This window comes from Somniosus microcephalus, chromosome 13 (assembly GCF_052327205.1).
Source record: "Somniosus microcephalus isolate GS21.2 chromosome 13, FLI_Smic_1.0, whole genome shotgun sequence".
NCBI classification, from domain to species: domain Eukaryota; kingdom Metazoa; phylum Chordata; class Chondrichthyes; order Squaliformes; family Somniosidae; genus Somniosus; species Somniosus microcephalus.
The window spans coordinates 138,895,165-138,911,658 of record NC_140999.1 but is presented as its reverse complement, the minus strand read 5'-3'; positions in this window follow the sequence as shown (position 1 = coordinate 138,911,658).

Genomic DNA, 16,494 nt, shown 5'->3' with positions numbered 1-16,494 from the left:
ATAAGTTGAGCAGGAGACTGGCAGAACGTACAGGAAAACAGTAGAGGTCCAAGAGTTTCCTGTTTGACTTTTAAGGGGTGGATCTTCCACCCGCCCGCTACAGGCCCAATGACAGCCAGGGAGTGGAGCCAGAGATAGAATTCCTCAGGCCAGGAGATTTGTGTAGTCAGACTCCCAAATAAGGCTCCAGTGGAATCCAGCACAGTAGTGGTGGCTAGTACGCCAAGAGAGTGGACGTGCACCAGGCTCCACAAGGGCACTTGTGGGGCCCAGCCCGGGCAGGTAACCTGGCCCCCTGAAAAGTTTTAAATAAAAAATAAATCTACAATTGACATTCATGCTTAATCAGCCAATAGGACCATTGCCAGGGTGGGGTGGGGGAGATAAAGGCTGGCAACCCCATAGGTGGACACTGAAGGTGTGCCCAAAGTGGTGCATGTACCTGCCTGACCCATACTAATGAGGTGGCCATCTACTGACTGTAATCTCTGGTGAGATCAGCACTGGAGGGTATAGTTGGGCATAACCGCTGGAATCATGACTCAAGGAATTTCGGGGCCAAGAGATTCTTAAAGGCTTGAGCAGAATGTTGCTGCATTCACACACCACAAACATACAAAATATTATTACAAAACAATTCAGGAATACAGACTATCTTGACACCTGGTAGGCTTTACTTTAAGCAAAAAGACAATGGCATTGAGATCAGATGGTATATTTTGTAGCCTCTCTAGGTATAATAAAGAATGTATGTCGTAGTCATGTTCACAGCTCCTTGTAAATAGGAAAGTAATAAACCTAAGAAAGTACTGTGCAGAGGAAGCAAAGGCATTTTAGCCCATCAAGCTCCGTCTTTGCAAGGGATCAAAGCAAAGAGATTTGGGAGTCTGAGCACACAAATCATTTAAAGCTGGCAGACAGGTACAAAATGCAATCAAAAGAGCTAATAGAATACAAAGGGAAGGAAGATACGCTTCAGTTGTATAGACGTTGGTTACACCCCATCTGGAGTACTGCGTTCGGTTTTGGGCTTTGCACCTCAGGAAGGATATATTGTCCTTGGAGGTGGTGCAGTGCAAATTCACCAGAATGATACTGGGCCTTAGGTGGTTACATTATGAGGATAGGTTTCATAAAATTGGCTTGTATTCCCTTGAGTTTAGAAGAGTGAGGGGTGATCCGTTCGAGATGTTTAAAATGTTAAAAGGATTCAATAGAGTATATACAGAGAAACTATTTCCTCTAGTGAGGGAATCAAGAAATAGGGGGCATAAAATTAGAGCCACGCCATTTAGGAGGGATATCTGAAAGCAATTTTCACACGAAGGACAGTAGAAATCTGGAATTCTCTCCCCCAAAAGGCTGTGGATGCTGAGACAATTGGAGCTTTCAAGACTGAAATAGATAGATTTTTGTTAGGTAAGAGTGTAAAAGGATATGGAGCTACGACAGGTAAATGGAGTTGAGGTACAGAACAGCCATGATCTGACTGAATGGTGGAACAGGCTCAAGGGGCTGAATGGCCTCCTCCTGTTCCTATATTCTGCTCATAGACAGTTTGCAATAACAAATTCACCCTGATTTATTGATTTCTTACACAGACGATTTTTATTACTTAGACCTCACCAGAACCAGAAAGTGACTTCAACATGATGCGATATTACTTGGAAAAATATTCGAGAAACTACTTAAATTTCTGTTAGGTTAGCTATGCGATTTCTGTACCACTGCCTTTCATGTGTGAACAGTAAAGCCTTTGAAGTCTCAAAATAATGAAACGGAGAATAGCCTGAACAAATAGTTTAAAACAAAATTCTCATTTAAACGTTTTAAGTATTTACTTGGCTTGGAATTAAACGGAAATGTTAAGAAAACACTGCTAACTATGTGTCTGAATATTTTGAGCAAAAATACAAAGCAGCAACAAAATAATGTAAGATCATCAGCGATTGGAGACTTATTGAAAGAAATTGAACCTTGGGGAAAAGGGACACAATTAAAAAGAGTGAGTTCCATCATATCAAAACATGTTAAGCTAAAAGATTGAAATGCAAAAAATGTCTAAAGGCAGTTTTTGTTAAGTCAAGTTATCTTCAGCATGCTGGACAATTTCTTCATAGTCTGAAAGTGTGTACAGCATTCACTGTTCAGCTGGTAAATGCATTGGCCAGTGGAGAATTAAATCATACCGACCAGAAAGGTCGCTGTGTGATCTGCCATCAGTATTAAGGATCTTATCCCAGGGCAGTAGTACAGGCACAATAATTGGGCTAGGGTGGGGAAAACATCAGTGATTGTTAGCACTTCTGTTTGCTATCTAGTGACCCATGTTGAAAAGTATGTCCATGTGGAGATTGGGCAAAAAAAGGATGTAGCTTGGCAGTGATGTCCACCACCATGAAATGATCCATTGACACTCACCAACTAGGCTCACACATGAAGAAAGGTTATTTGTGCAAGGTGCTGGAGGGTGGCTAGCACCTGTAGAACTGAACCCAATATGAATCAGTGCATTCAGGAGAGGAGGGGAGAGAAAATAAGAGTATGGTGGAAGGTTTCCTTTGGATCTGTTTGAACACTTCTATAACTTGCTTAAAATAGTGAACACAGGAATTTCCCCATTACATTTAAGATGTCGCTACACATTACAGCTTGAGGGAATCGTCCGGCAGGGTTTTTTAAAAATTCATTCACGGGATGTGGGTGTCGCTGGCAAGTCAGCATAAATTGCCCATCCCTAATTGCCCTTGAGAGGCTTGCTAGGTCATTTCAGAGGGACGTTAAGAGTCAACCACATTGCTGTGGGTCTGGAGTCACACATAGGCCAGATCAGGTAAGGACGGCAGATTTCCTTCCCTTAAGGACAATAGTGTACCAGATGGGTTTTTACAACAATCTGGTAGTTACATGTCCAGTAACATTACCACTATCTTTTCCTGTATGGATGTTTGTGTCTGTTCCTGGTCTACATTAATTCTACTTTAGTAAAAAAAAGACTTGCATTTACATAGCGCCTTCCATGACCACCGGACATCCCAAAGCGCTTTACAGCCAATAAAGCACTTTTTTCAAGTGTAGTCACTGTTGTAATGCAGGAAATGCGGCAGCCAATTTGCACACAGCAAACGCCCACAAACAGCAATGTGATAATGATCAGATAAAGCACAATGAGAGAAATGTGACAAAATAAAATATTTACAAACTTTTTTTTAAAATGGTGTTATATGATTGCAGTTGTACATTTTCCTAGACAATACTACAGTAGAACTTCAATCCTTGCAAAAATGTTATTGGGAAACCCGAATAAATGTCATGGGGTTCAAACAATGATAAAAGTTCAATGTTCTCATGGTTATAACATAAGACAGCAATGGGGTTCCTAGAATGACCTTGTCCTTGTTGAACTATAAAAATAACAGAATAAACAGAATGAACTGAAACTGGTTTTGGTTATCTAAGAGCTCAAACTCCATGACGTGCTCATCACTCCTACATTATGAATATATACTGCAAATAAAAGTATAAAATTATATCACAGTACTGCAATTTATCAGCAATTTCTTTCATAGGCACACCTTAAACTTAGGTAGCAGATAATAAGGAATTTACCACAGCTATCAGTTCATAAAGAGGGGCATGACTTTGCAAAATTCTATTGGTAGTTCTTATGTATGGAATGTAAACAATCATGACAGATTGTTTTTGACATATGCTGTACATGTATGGTAAAATTACATACCTTAAAAACCCATAAACTTGTCAGAGAATGTTACAGAGTGAGTATCCATGAAGATTTGTCATGTTAAAGCTCTGTGACTGCTATACATGTGTTAGTTTGGCTCAGTGATAGTGCTAAGTCAGGACCTACTTCAGAACCGGAGCATATAATCTAGGCTGCCACTTCAATGCAATACGGAGGGAATGCTGCAATGTGGTAGGTGCTGTATTTTGAGGAGATATTAAACTGAGGCCTTTTCTGCCTGTTTAGCTGGATATAAAAGATCCAATGGCACAATTGGAACAAGAGTACGGGAGTCTAGTGGTTATGGTATTGGACTAGCAATCCAGAGGTCGTGGCTTCAAAATCCCATCATGAGCTGTGAGCCTGAATAAATCTGGTCATTTGTGGGCTAGCACCATAGAAATGATCATGAAATCTGCCAGATTGTTGTAAAAACTGGTTTACTAATATTTTTCAGGGAAAGGAACCCATCCCTACTCTATCTGGCCTGCATGTGACTCGAGCCCACAATATGTGGTTGGCACTTAAGGTCATCTGATGTGGCCTAGTAAAAACTCAGTATAAAATAGAATATGAAGAGAAATATCAGATAATGACAACAATATCTTGCATATATATAGCACCTTTAATGTTGAATATTGTCCGAAGGTGGACCTATCAGCAATAGCCCAGACATCAGATCAGGACAAGACTCAGGCAGTACCAGCCCAGTTGACCCTACAAAGTCTTCCTCACTAACATCTGGGGATGGTGCCTAAGTTGGAAGAGCTAATCAAGCAGCAGCACAGTCATACCAATCATAGCTATCAGCCAACATCTCAGCTTTCGCTATCACCATCCGTGAGTATGTCCCATATCGTCAGGATAGATCCACCAGACGTGGGGGCATAGCAGTATACAATTGCTGGGCATGGCCCTGAGAGTTCTCAACATTGATTCCAGACGCCATGAATTCTCATGGCATCAGGTGAAACAAGGCAAAAGAATCCTACTCATTACCACCTACTGCCTTCCCCTCCACCCTCCCCCCAACATCCCCCCTCCCCCCATACACCCTCAACTGATGAATAAATACTCCTCTATGTTGAATATCACTTGAAGGAAGCACTGCAGGAAGTAAGAACACCAAATCTACCCTGGGTGGGAGACTTCAATGTCCACCATCCAGAGTTGCTAAGTAGTACCAATGTTGGCTGAGACCTGAAGGAGTGCCAAACAAGGCCTGTATCAGGTTGTGAGGGAACCAACAAAAGGGAATAACCTACTTGAACACCAATCTACTTGTTGCAGGCATGTCTGTCCACAACAGCACTGGCAGGAGTGTCCACGTTATAATCCTTGGGAAGACAAAGTCTCATCTTCACAGTGAGGACACCCTCCATTGTGTACTGTCACACTACCACAGTGCTAAGTGGGATAGACTAAGGACAAATGTAGCAGCCCAAAACTGGGCATCCATGAGGCACTGTGGGCCATCAGCAGCAGCAGACTTGTATACCACCACAATCTGTAATGTCGTGGCTTGTCATAGTTCTTACATCTCCATCACCATCAAGCTGGGAGATCAACCCAGATTCAAGATGCAATATGGAAGGATGGAAGCACGGTGGCATAGTGGTTAGCACTGTTGCCTCACAGTGCCAGAGACCCGGGTTCGAATCCGGCCTCGGGCGACTGTCTGTGTGGATTTTGCACATTCTCCCCGTGTTTGCGTGGGTTTCCTCCGGGTGCTCCGGTTTCCTCCCACAGTCCAAAGATGTGCGGGTTAGGTTGATTGGCTATGATAAATTGACCCTTAGTGTTAGGGGGATTAAATACATGGGGTTACGGGGATAGGGTGGGATATGTGTTGGTGTAGGGGTTACGGGGATTGGGTGGGATATGTGTCGGTGCAGGCTCGATGGGCCGAAATGGCCTCTATCTGCACTGTGGGGTTTCTGTGATTCTGTGATGTGCCAGGAGCAACACCAGGCATACCTTAGAATAAGGCACCAACCTAGTCAAGCTACAACACAGGGCTACCTACATGCTAAACATCAAAAGCAGCAGATTATAGACAGAGCTAAATGGTCCTATAACCATCTGAGACAGCTGATTCCACAAAGATTAGAAGTGAAGCCTTGGATCTTCCTGGACTCTATAGATATGTGAAGAGAAAAAGATTGGTGAAGTCAAGCATAGTTCCCTTGCAGTCAGAATCAGGGGAATTTATATTGGGGAACAAAGAAATGGCAGACCAATTAAATACATACTTTGGTTCTGTCTTCACAAAGGAGGACACAAATAACCTGCCAGAGATGTCGGAGAACATAGGGTCTAATGAGAGGGAGGAACTGAATGAAATCAGTATTTGTAGAGAAATGGTGTTAGGGAAATTGACGGGATTGAAGGCCGATAAATCCCCAGGGCCTGATAATCTACATCCTAGGGTACTTAAGGAAGTGGCCCTAGAAATAGTAGATGCATTGCTGGTCATCTTCCAAAATTCTATAGACTCTGGCTCAGTTCCCATGGATTGGAGGGTAGCTAATGTAACCCCACTATTCAAAAAAGGTGGTAGAGAGAAAATGGGGAATTATAGACCGGTAAGCCTGACATCAGTAGTGGGGAAAATGCTAGAGTCCATTATAAAAGATGTAATAGCAAAGCACTTGGAAAACAGTGACAGGATCGGACAAAGTCAACATGTATTTACAAAAGGTAAATCGTGCTTGACTAATCTACTGGAATTTTTTGAGGGTGTAACTGGTAGAATAGATAAGGGAGAATCAGTGGATGTGGTGTATTTGGACTTTCAGAAGGCTTTTGATAAGGTCCCGCATAAGAGATTAGCGTGTAAAGTTAAAGCACTTGGGATTGGGGGTAAGGTACTGACTTGGATAGAGAACTGGTTGGCAGACAGGAAGCAAAGAGTTGGAACAAACAGGTTGACATGAATCAACTGAGCGGCCTGTGGGTGGCGCTGTCCAGGGAGAGTATAAATACTCGGGCATGGGCCCAGCTTGCGCAGGACATTCTTAACAGGAACTAGTGAAGGACACAACTAGACCTTGTAAAACAGTTGACTCAAGCTTTGTTTAATGCTTAGACCAAGTGCCTAGTAGTTTTCTTACATCACGGGTCTTTTTCCGAGTGGCAGGCAGTGACTAGTGGGGTAACGCAGGGATCGGTCCTAGGACCCCAGCTATTCGCAATATATATTAATGATCTAGACGAGGGAACTAGATGTAATATCTCCAAGTTTGCAGACGACACAAAGCTGGGTGGGCGTGTGTGCTGTGAGGAGGATGCCGAGAAACTCCAGTATGATTTGGACAGGTTGTGTGATTGAGCAGATGCATGGCAGATGCAGTATAATGTGGATAAATGTGAGGTTATCCACTTTGGTGGCAAAAACAGGAAGGCAGATTATTATCTGAACGGCAATAGATTGGGAGAAGGGGAAGTGCAACGAGACCTGGGTGTCCTTGTGCACCAGTTGCTGAAGGTAAGCATGCAGGTGTAGCAGGCGGTTAAGAAGGCAAATGGTATGTTGGCCTTCATAGCGAGAGGGTTCGAGTACAGGAGCAAGGATGTCTTGCTGCAGTTGTACAGGGCCTCGGTGAGACCACACCTTGAGTATTATGTGCAGTTTTGGTCATCTTATCTGAGGAAGGATGTTCTTGCCATGGAGGGAGTGCAGCGAAGATTCACCAGACTGATACCTGGGATGGCAGGAATGACGTATGAGGAGAGATTGGGTTGATTGGGCTTACATTCGCTGGAGTTTAGACGAATGAGAGGGGATCTCATTGAAACTTATAAAATTCTAACAGGACTAGACAGACTAGATGCAGGAAGGATGTTCCCAATGGCGGGGGAGTCCAGAACCAGGGCTCACAGTCTAAAGATAAGGGGTAAGCCATTTAGGACAGAGATGAGGAGGAATTTCTTCACCCAGAGAGTGGGGAACTTGTGGAATTCTCTACCACAAAAGGCAGTTGAGGCCAATTCATTAAATATATTCGAGAAGGAGTTAGATATATTTCTTAAGGCTAAAGGGATCAAGGGATATGGGGAGAAAGCAGGGACAGGGTATTGAGTTTGGATGATCAGCCATGATCTCATTAAATGGCGGAGCAGGCTCAAGGGGCCGAATGGCCTACTCCTGCTCCTATCTTCTATGTTTCTATGTTTCTATGACTCTTTGGTCTAAGTGATTTTACCCACTACAGTCTTATTACAAAACATCCAGATCTCCAGATGGTAAAGTGTTCTGACAGAAGAGGCAGCTGGGAAAAAATAGCTTACAGATTTCAGGGACAGGAACAGCTCTTCCAAAAATCTCATGATGTTCTCAAATAACCACAATCTGGTCAACAACCGAAGATCCTTATCACATTTAGAGGTGAGCTGGTAATTGGTTATCTGCAGTCACTCCTCCTCTTCCCTTGAGCTTTTGCCATGTTTTTTTCTACTCAGTAGCATTTCATAAGCACCAGCAAAGTAATTAACTTGCTCAAAATAGTTGATGAGTTCTTGATATATTACTTAAATATATGATGGATTTCCAATTATTAATCAAATTATTATTTTATGGAATTTTGTTGCACTGGTAAAATCCTTAATCATTATAAGACAATTTTGAAATGTCAAGCTCGTTTTCTTTGAGGATAATTATTTTTCTAAAATAGTTTATATAATCAATATCTGTTTAAAATATCTAATTTGGAGAAATATTGGGCCTGAATTTGCGGTCGGCGGCGAAGTTAAAAAGTACGCCGCCAACATCGCAAGTAAATCCGCACTTACCTCATGCAATCCTCCCTGTGAGAACTTCCTTTAAAACGCTGCAGAGTTCTGCACAGCGTACTCCCCCACAGAGCCCAGGAGCGAGCCGTTGTGTGTATGCGAGCCTGGGATCACGTGGGGCAGTGGTTCTTTTACTTCCTGATTCTTAGCCTATAAGCTACAGCTGAGCCCTTAAGTGCAAAATGACAAGAGGAGGAATTCACTCATTTCGGATAAGAATGGAATTGAAAACTTCACAAATATAATCGCTGCGAAATAAGTTGATCCCTTTTCAACAACGAATGCTGCAGGAGTCAGTAGATTTTGATTATGTTGTCTAATTTAGAGAGTATTAAGATGTCATAAATTACATTTCGACATGTCCATGAAACGTTTATGCACATTTATGATAGTAGAACAGGGTCAGCAATAAGAAGCAAATATCAACAAAGTTGTTGATCTAGTGAAAAAATGGATCGTTACGGTAAATGAAAATAAATGGGGAGAAGAAAAAATTATAGCCACTTCAAGGTGTAATTGCTGTAAGAGAAACATAATCTCAATCTCAAGAACATAAATATCATGGCTTATAACATGTTTAAGCTCTCCACATTTATCTCTTTTAACCACAGGAATTCGGCTGTAATTTAACAATTATTTACCACCTCGAGATGGGCTTGATTATCATTTGGTCACCACTAAAGACCAATGAAACTGAAACAATGCATTGGAAAGACATCATTAACAATTGCAGTCCACATTTAAATAAGTTTCGCTTGTCTTTTTAATTGATATCTATTACTGGCGAGAAAGTGAAAACGTAGGTGAGCCAAAATGCAATACCCTTGCCATTTATGGCATTTTACAAATTAAAATTAAATGGAACATATTCTGCAGAAAAAATGAAGATATGACTCTGTTATTAAAAGCGAAAACGGTTAACAAATTTTGTGGGAAGATTTGTTCTGTTCACTATGTGTAGCAAAATCATAAATGCACTTATAAATTTATGCATTTATGATTTTGCTGTACAGGACAAATCTTCCCCATTATTATTATAGAAGTCACACAACACCAGGTTATAGTCCAACAGTTTTATTTGAAATCACAAGCTTTCGGAGCGCTGCTCCTTCGTCAGGTGAAGTGGAGAGATGCCTATAGACACAAATTATATAGTCAGAGAATAATGCCAGATGATTACAGGTAATCTTTCTAACTGCCATTTATCACACCTCGGCAGAGAGATAATCACAGCAATCAAAGGTGTGAATGGTGTCCAAACAGGTCAGTCAGGAAAACATCGTAGAGCAGAAACTGATAGCCAAGTTCCGCACTCATGAGGATGGCCTCAACCGGGATCTTGGGTTCATGTCATGCTACATGTAACCCCACCTGACGTAGGGTCATCCAGATTCGAGTCGCGTTGGCTTGCTCGCTCTACACAAATGCGGCCGGATCTGCTGTGATTTCCAGCAAAGAAAATGTTTTTTGCCTGTTTTTCGTCTGTTTTTTGTTTTTCATACAGACCCCAGCATCTGCAACATTTTAACCCTTGTGACCCCACCTCATTGTTCTTTGATGTAATGTTTTCCTGACTGACCTGTTTGGACACCACTCACACCTTTGATTGCTGTGATTATCTCTCTGCCGAGGTGTGATAAATGGCAGTTAGAAAGATTACCTGTAATCATCTGGCATTATTCTCTGACTATATACTCTGTGTCTATAGGCATCTCTCCACTTCACCTGACGAAAGAGCAGTGCTCCGAAAGCTTGTGATTTCAAATAAAACCGTTGGACTATAACCTGGTGTTGTGTGACTTCTTACATTTGTCCACCCCAGTCCAACACCGGCATCTCCACACCATGATTATTATTATAAGCCTCAGCACTGTGTACTCTGCTGTTACAAATCGTTGACAAGAACTTTTGTTATTACAATTTTCTCATCCGGTCCCCTACCTGCACTTGCTTGCACAAGACTTAAAAATTGAAAGCGTAATTACTTCAGAGCAGCTGGGCAATTAGCCCAACTTTTCAGAAGCACATTGATTCCTAACGGGAGGTGAAAGATACAGCAAAGCCTCTGTATAGTCGTAACTTGACAGATTGCAAGTTCGGGATTTAGCGCATGCGAACTTGCGGTCAGTTTCAAAGGCGGTATGATGACGTACTCTGACAGTTCGCCGTCATACTGACCGCAAATTGTATTTATGTGATTTTTTTTTGGAGGAAAATTTGAATGGAAAAACCACTACACATTTGAGAAAGGAAGCAGGAGAGATATGATTCCAATCTGTAAGATATTGAAGTAAGGGACTGTAAAGAGAAAACACTGTGTTGTAGCGGTACCACCGAGTGTCCCTTACTTACCTACATAATTCCCTTTAACTACGTTTGTATAGAGTTTGCATGTTCGGGCCGTTGCCCCTTTAAGAACGCGACCTAACGCGATGACGCGGGCAAACGCGATGACGCGGGTAAATGCGAGCCGGCCCAGCTCGGCCTCCCGCTCCCGCGACTTCAGCTGCAACGGCCAGCTGCAGTGCCAGGTGCCGGGTAAACACAATGACGTCACGTCGCAAGTCACGTGACCGTCCCAAGCGCGGGCAAATGCGATGACGTCATCACGCAAGTCACGTGACTACCCAAGCGCGGGAAGAACGCAATAACGTCATCACGCAATCCACGGGACTGCCTACTCAGTTCTCGTGGCGTCTCCGTCTGGTGAAGACCTATTTTATGGCTCTCCTGTACCTAGCTCTGCAACCTGTTTGAATTCCTCTGTTCCTGCATTAAAAACCTTTTTGATTGTTCTCCTGGAGTCGAACTCGATTATTAAGTAGGAATTCGTCCAATACCTACATCGCTAACCACGAATACCTACAGTGTAAGATTTGCAAAATTTCTACATTTCCCCGAAGGCTGTTATTAATAAACGGGACCCTGCGTGGGCCTTATAAATAAAAAAGTGTACCCAAGATGGCGTCCGTGCCTCGTGGCAGAAAGCCTGTGAGATTTTAAAATGGACTCTGCAATGCAGACAGCTTGTAGGTCGAAACCCAAGCTGTAGGCTTCTGTGAAGAGAGACTTTGTATTTTGGAACCAGACAGGACTCTGAATTATGCATTAGACCGGATTGGAGACAAATCTAAATTCAGTTTAGGCCTATAGTTAAGGCCATCAAGCAGTCTACATATATTATCAGAAACAGATTAACAGAGCCAGCGAGGCCGGACAGGCCCATTAAGGAACTTTCAGGACAATACAAGTCAATTATCGGGCCGGTAGATGCGATTACCGGCCATCTAAAAACAGTTAGTATGGATCGCTACCATTATTTAAAATATCCCGCCAAGATTAAAACAAAGAACTAACCTGATTTGGTGCGCAGATAAGGATTTTCGACAAAGGCATAGGTGCTGCCGCTCTTCGGCCCCTCGCCCTCGTGGCTGCCGCTCTTTCCCCGTCCCGCGCTTACCCCCTGGCCTTTGCCCGTGCCTTTTTCCCACTCCATCTGGAACTAGCCCCGGCACCGGGTCGGGCGGACACAGATAATTCAGGCCAGGCGAGGCGGGACGCGACGAGGGGAGGAGGGAAGACCACCGGAGGGAAGGCCACCTGAGGAAGACCGGCTGAAGAAGACCAACTGAGGAGACGAACTGAGGGGAGGCTTCGAATTATTGGGCCTTCAGCCGCAGCCGACTTTCGAATACCTGCACACCAACTCAATCTGGCAGCTGTCGACGAAGAATCATCCCTGCAAGGTAAAGTACCCAAACAGAGACTTTAACTTTGGGGTACTCGAACCTGGACAACGCCTTTGCAGCGCTCGGAGGCCACGTGACGACGGCAGGCTCCAGAGAGCACCAAGAGCGAACCCCGAGTCCAACCGCTGTTTTGAGTCTAACAAACCTTTTGATTGGTGAGCATGAAGTTCTGACCCCTCATAGCTTAATCTAGTTAGGTATAGGGGGTGGGATAACGATAAGGGGATTGTTAAGATAGTTGTTTTCCCTCGATGTGCCGTGTGTTCCCCATTCCCTGTATAAGCATAGTTATTATTCTTTTTTTGTATTTTTTTTTGCCTGTAGAAGTGTACGCTAGTAATTTTTCCATGAGATTGTATCAAGTTTTTCCTCTTCAATAAAATCTTGGTTTTTGTTTACATCCAACCACCTGTCTACTCGAGTCTTCTCTGTACCGCCGCCTTGTACCTAAGTCCAGTGTCTAGAACCCAGGGGCGCGGGAGCGATTCGAACCACTCACAAAACAGTCAGGGGCATAACTGACTGGGCGTACGTATGCGCCAAACACCACCACACGCCACCCCCTACAGAAATGGTGACCGCGGCTGGACACCAGCAACAAGGTTGCGATGTAGTAGACAATGGTTCGGATGAGCGAACCGTGATGGAGGAAAGGATTTCTGATTATGTGTTTAGCAAGGTGAATATCACTAAGAAGTGGATCACCACTCTGTTAAGGGCTGGGTGTCCAATAGATGCAGTAGCTAAGTGGACAGAGGGAAAGGAACACAAGAAGTCCTTAGAGAAGGCAGTTTGGCTGATGTGCTTTAAAAAGCAGGTCCAGCTCTTGGACGGGCTCGTTGCAGCACAGGCAGTCGAGTTAAGGGAGTCAGCCCTGGAGATCAAGGATAAGGCTCTCGCAGGGGAGAAGTTATTAGTAGCTTTGCAGGCTTTGAACCAAGAGAGAGTACATTTAGTAGGAGAACACAAGGCCCAGTTGGAATACCTACGGTGCCAAGTCACCGAGGCCAAGGGAAATGAGTTCAGGTTGCGGGAGAAAAACGCCCGCTTGGCAAGGCAGATTAGGGAACAGGAAGAGAAAGTACAGGAGGTAAAAGCCGCTTACAAGCTAGCAAATGAACAGGGGTTTGAGGAGGCAGACCACGGCCCCTATAAAGAGAGGATAGAAAATCTGAGCCGGGCCCTCCGGAAGGCAAAAGGCATGGTATGCCTCATAAACCCAAAGGCAGGCCAGGCAGATTTTATGGGGAACGAGGGGAGGACAGTTCCAACGTAACCAGTGGTGCCTAGGGACAACCCGGTTGAGAGAGAGGAGACCTCACGGCCACCACCCGTAGCGCCAAGTTTCAGTGAGGTTTGGCAGCAAGGGGGGGTGGAACCGGGGGTGGAACCCGAAGTGGAGCCAGAGCTGGAGGCGGAGGTAGAGCAACCCCTGCCCGAGAGGCCGGAGCCGGGACCGATGTGCCCAGCGTGGCATTGGAGGTTCGGCCCACCCGCCAATGGCGACAATGAGGGACCCCTCCAAAACCAGTTCGTGTTGCCCTTTGACACCCAACAGCTCAGGGTTATGGTCAACCATATCCTGAAGCTTTCCGCAAGGGGAGACCCCTCGATCCACTTCAGGGAAATAGAGCAGACCGCCAGTGTCAACAACTGCGACGACGCTGAGAAGGCCAAACTGCTGCTATTATCCCTGGAGAGTAATCTCCTCCAATCCCTCTCTGACGAGTGTAAAAGGGGGCAGAGCTGGTATGAGGAGCTTAGAGATGCAGTTCTAGAGGCCATGGGGATGGATGAGGGAAGTCCCTTCTCCTGCGTGGCGAAGACGATCCAGCTTTCTGGGGAAACCCCGCAGGCTTTTGCAGACCGGCTGTGGCCGGTGTACCGGAAAGCTTGCCCGGGGACGCCAGGTCGGCCGTTCCTGAATGGGGATTCCCTGGCGCATTGGCTCCATTGCCTGGTGGCGAACAGCTTGCCACAGGTTCGGGCCAAGGCAGAAGCCTGGTTCGACCCCAAAGATCCCCAGACCACAGAGCTCACGGTAATTAGGCAGCTAACCCTAGCCTACAAAAACGGCAGGGTAACCGATGCACACCCACCCAAGGGGAAGGTGCATGAGATAAAACCAGGAGCGTAGAGTAGAAAGGAGTGGCACGAGGAAGGGAGTAACCCCCCAACACAAAGACCAATTGTTACGGGTGTGGGAAGGATGGTCACTGGCGGAAGGAGTGCAAAAACCCTTGGAAGGATAACAAGGGAAAGCATCCCACAGCCCCAGCCCAAAGGCAGGGGTAGGGACCCCTTCCGCAGAGGTTGAGTCACTTTTGGACGCCATGAGGTCCTTACTGACTGGCCAGGGGAGAGTAGCAGCCGCCACCGGTGCTCTCACTCCGTCAGCCCCATCCAACCCACAGCTGTGACTAGAGCCAGCGCAGCCTGTTTATCTGTGTTTGCTCCGATATGATGAGTGGAGGAGACCCCTTTTGGAGATGGAGGTGGAAAAGGTGACAGGGACCTATCTGTTGGACACGGGGGCATCGCGCACCGTGATCTACTCAGCTAACCCCATCACCTCACCTCTCTCCAGCGGGGTCCCATACAGTCTATCGGGGTTCACGGGTAGGGAACAGGCCAGCTCGGTTTCCATCCCGCTCGCCATTCGGATAGGACCGCTGCGCTCCAAGTGGACGTGTGTCCTGATGAAATGGGACGTGGAGGATGGAAGAGGGGTCCTGGGAGCCGACTTTATTGTGGGCCATGGGATCCTAGTGGATTTGAGGAATCACTGGGGGGCAGACAAAGTAAAGAACGGTGAGATCGTAGTTATCCCGGTTAAGGAAGGGCAGGGGACCCTCTGCACCATGAAGACCAAAGAGGATTATAACCTCAGGCGCATGGGCAGCAACACCCCACCAGAGTTCCAGGCATTTGTGCAGGCCCACCTGGCCACATTTGCCACTCACAAACACGACTGCGGGAGGGTCACAGGGTTTGACGTCAGCGTAGACGGGGACCCCATGGCCTGACCACAGAAACAGTATAACTTCCCCAGGGAAGCAGAACCAGACATGGAAGCAGCCATGTCCTCGTTAGTGCAGCAGGGAGTTCTGAGATCGATAGCTACCCACATGAATTCTCCGTTATGGCCGGTCAGAAAGCCGGACAATTCCTGGAGGACCACGGTGGACTATCGGGTGCTCAATAGCAACATCCCAGCCTGTGCTCCGACAGTAGCAGCAGTTGTCAACCTCATCGGGAGTATTCCAGCATCCGTGACCACTTTCACGGTGCTGGATATTTCAAATGGGTTTTGGTCCATCCCTGTAAGGAGGGAGGATCAGTACAAGTTTGCCTTTACGTTTAAAGGGCAACAGTACACGTGGAACTGTTTGCCACAGGGCTTCCACAACAGCCCCAGCATTTTCCATCAGTGCATGGCCGACAGTTTAAAGGATTTTAGCCAGCCCAGACAGTTGGTTCAATATGTGCATGACCTGCTCTTGTTTACTGATTCGAAGGAGGAGCATGGCCCACTATTGGCCGAACTGCTGGAGCTGTTAGGACAGAAGGGTTTTAAGGTAAATTCCAAGAAGGTGCAGACCGGCCAGCAGGAGGTGAAATTCCTCAGTCTGACCATGCACGCTGGAGAAAGGGCCATAGATAAGGCTGGGGAAGGAGAGTCCCGGGACCCCTATCGGGCAGGTCCGGAAGCCGCAGTCCGGGACAAGGGAGGCACACGGGGGGTAGTTTTGGCCCCGGACATAAAGCGGGTCCGGGCCCAAGATCCCGTCTGTAAGACCGTCCCGGTGAGGAAAGAGAAAGGGGAGCCCCTAGAAGGTCCGTTCGGGGCAGCGGACGAGCATTCAGCACAGGTTTTAAAACAGGCCGCTGGTTACATCAACCAGTGTAAGCTGGTTACACCTGAAAGGGGAAAGCAGCCAGTTGGAAAAGGGTCTGAGGATAAAGATCCTCAGACTGCAGCAGGAGTGAGTTCACAGACTGCACAGGCAGGCGCTGTGGCTTGTTTGAAGGGAGGGACCATCCCACCCATTGGTTAGGACACTCCCCCACTCTTCTGGGATCCAGACGAGGGGGAGGGACCTGAGGGCGAAAACCCCGCCCCTATCCCAGGTGTAGAGAGGGAGGGACCTGAGGTCGAAAACCCCGCCCCGGACCCAGCCATCGGACCTGGGGGCGGCGACTCTCAGCTCG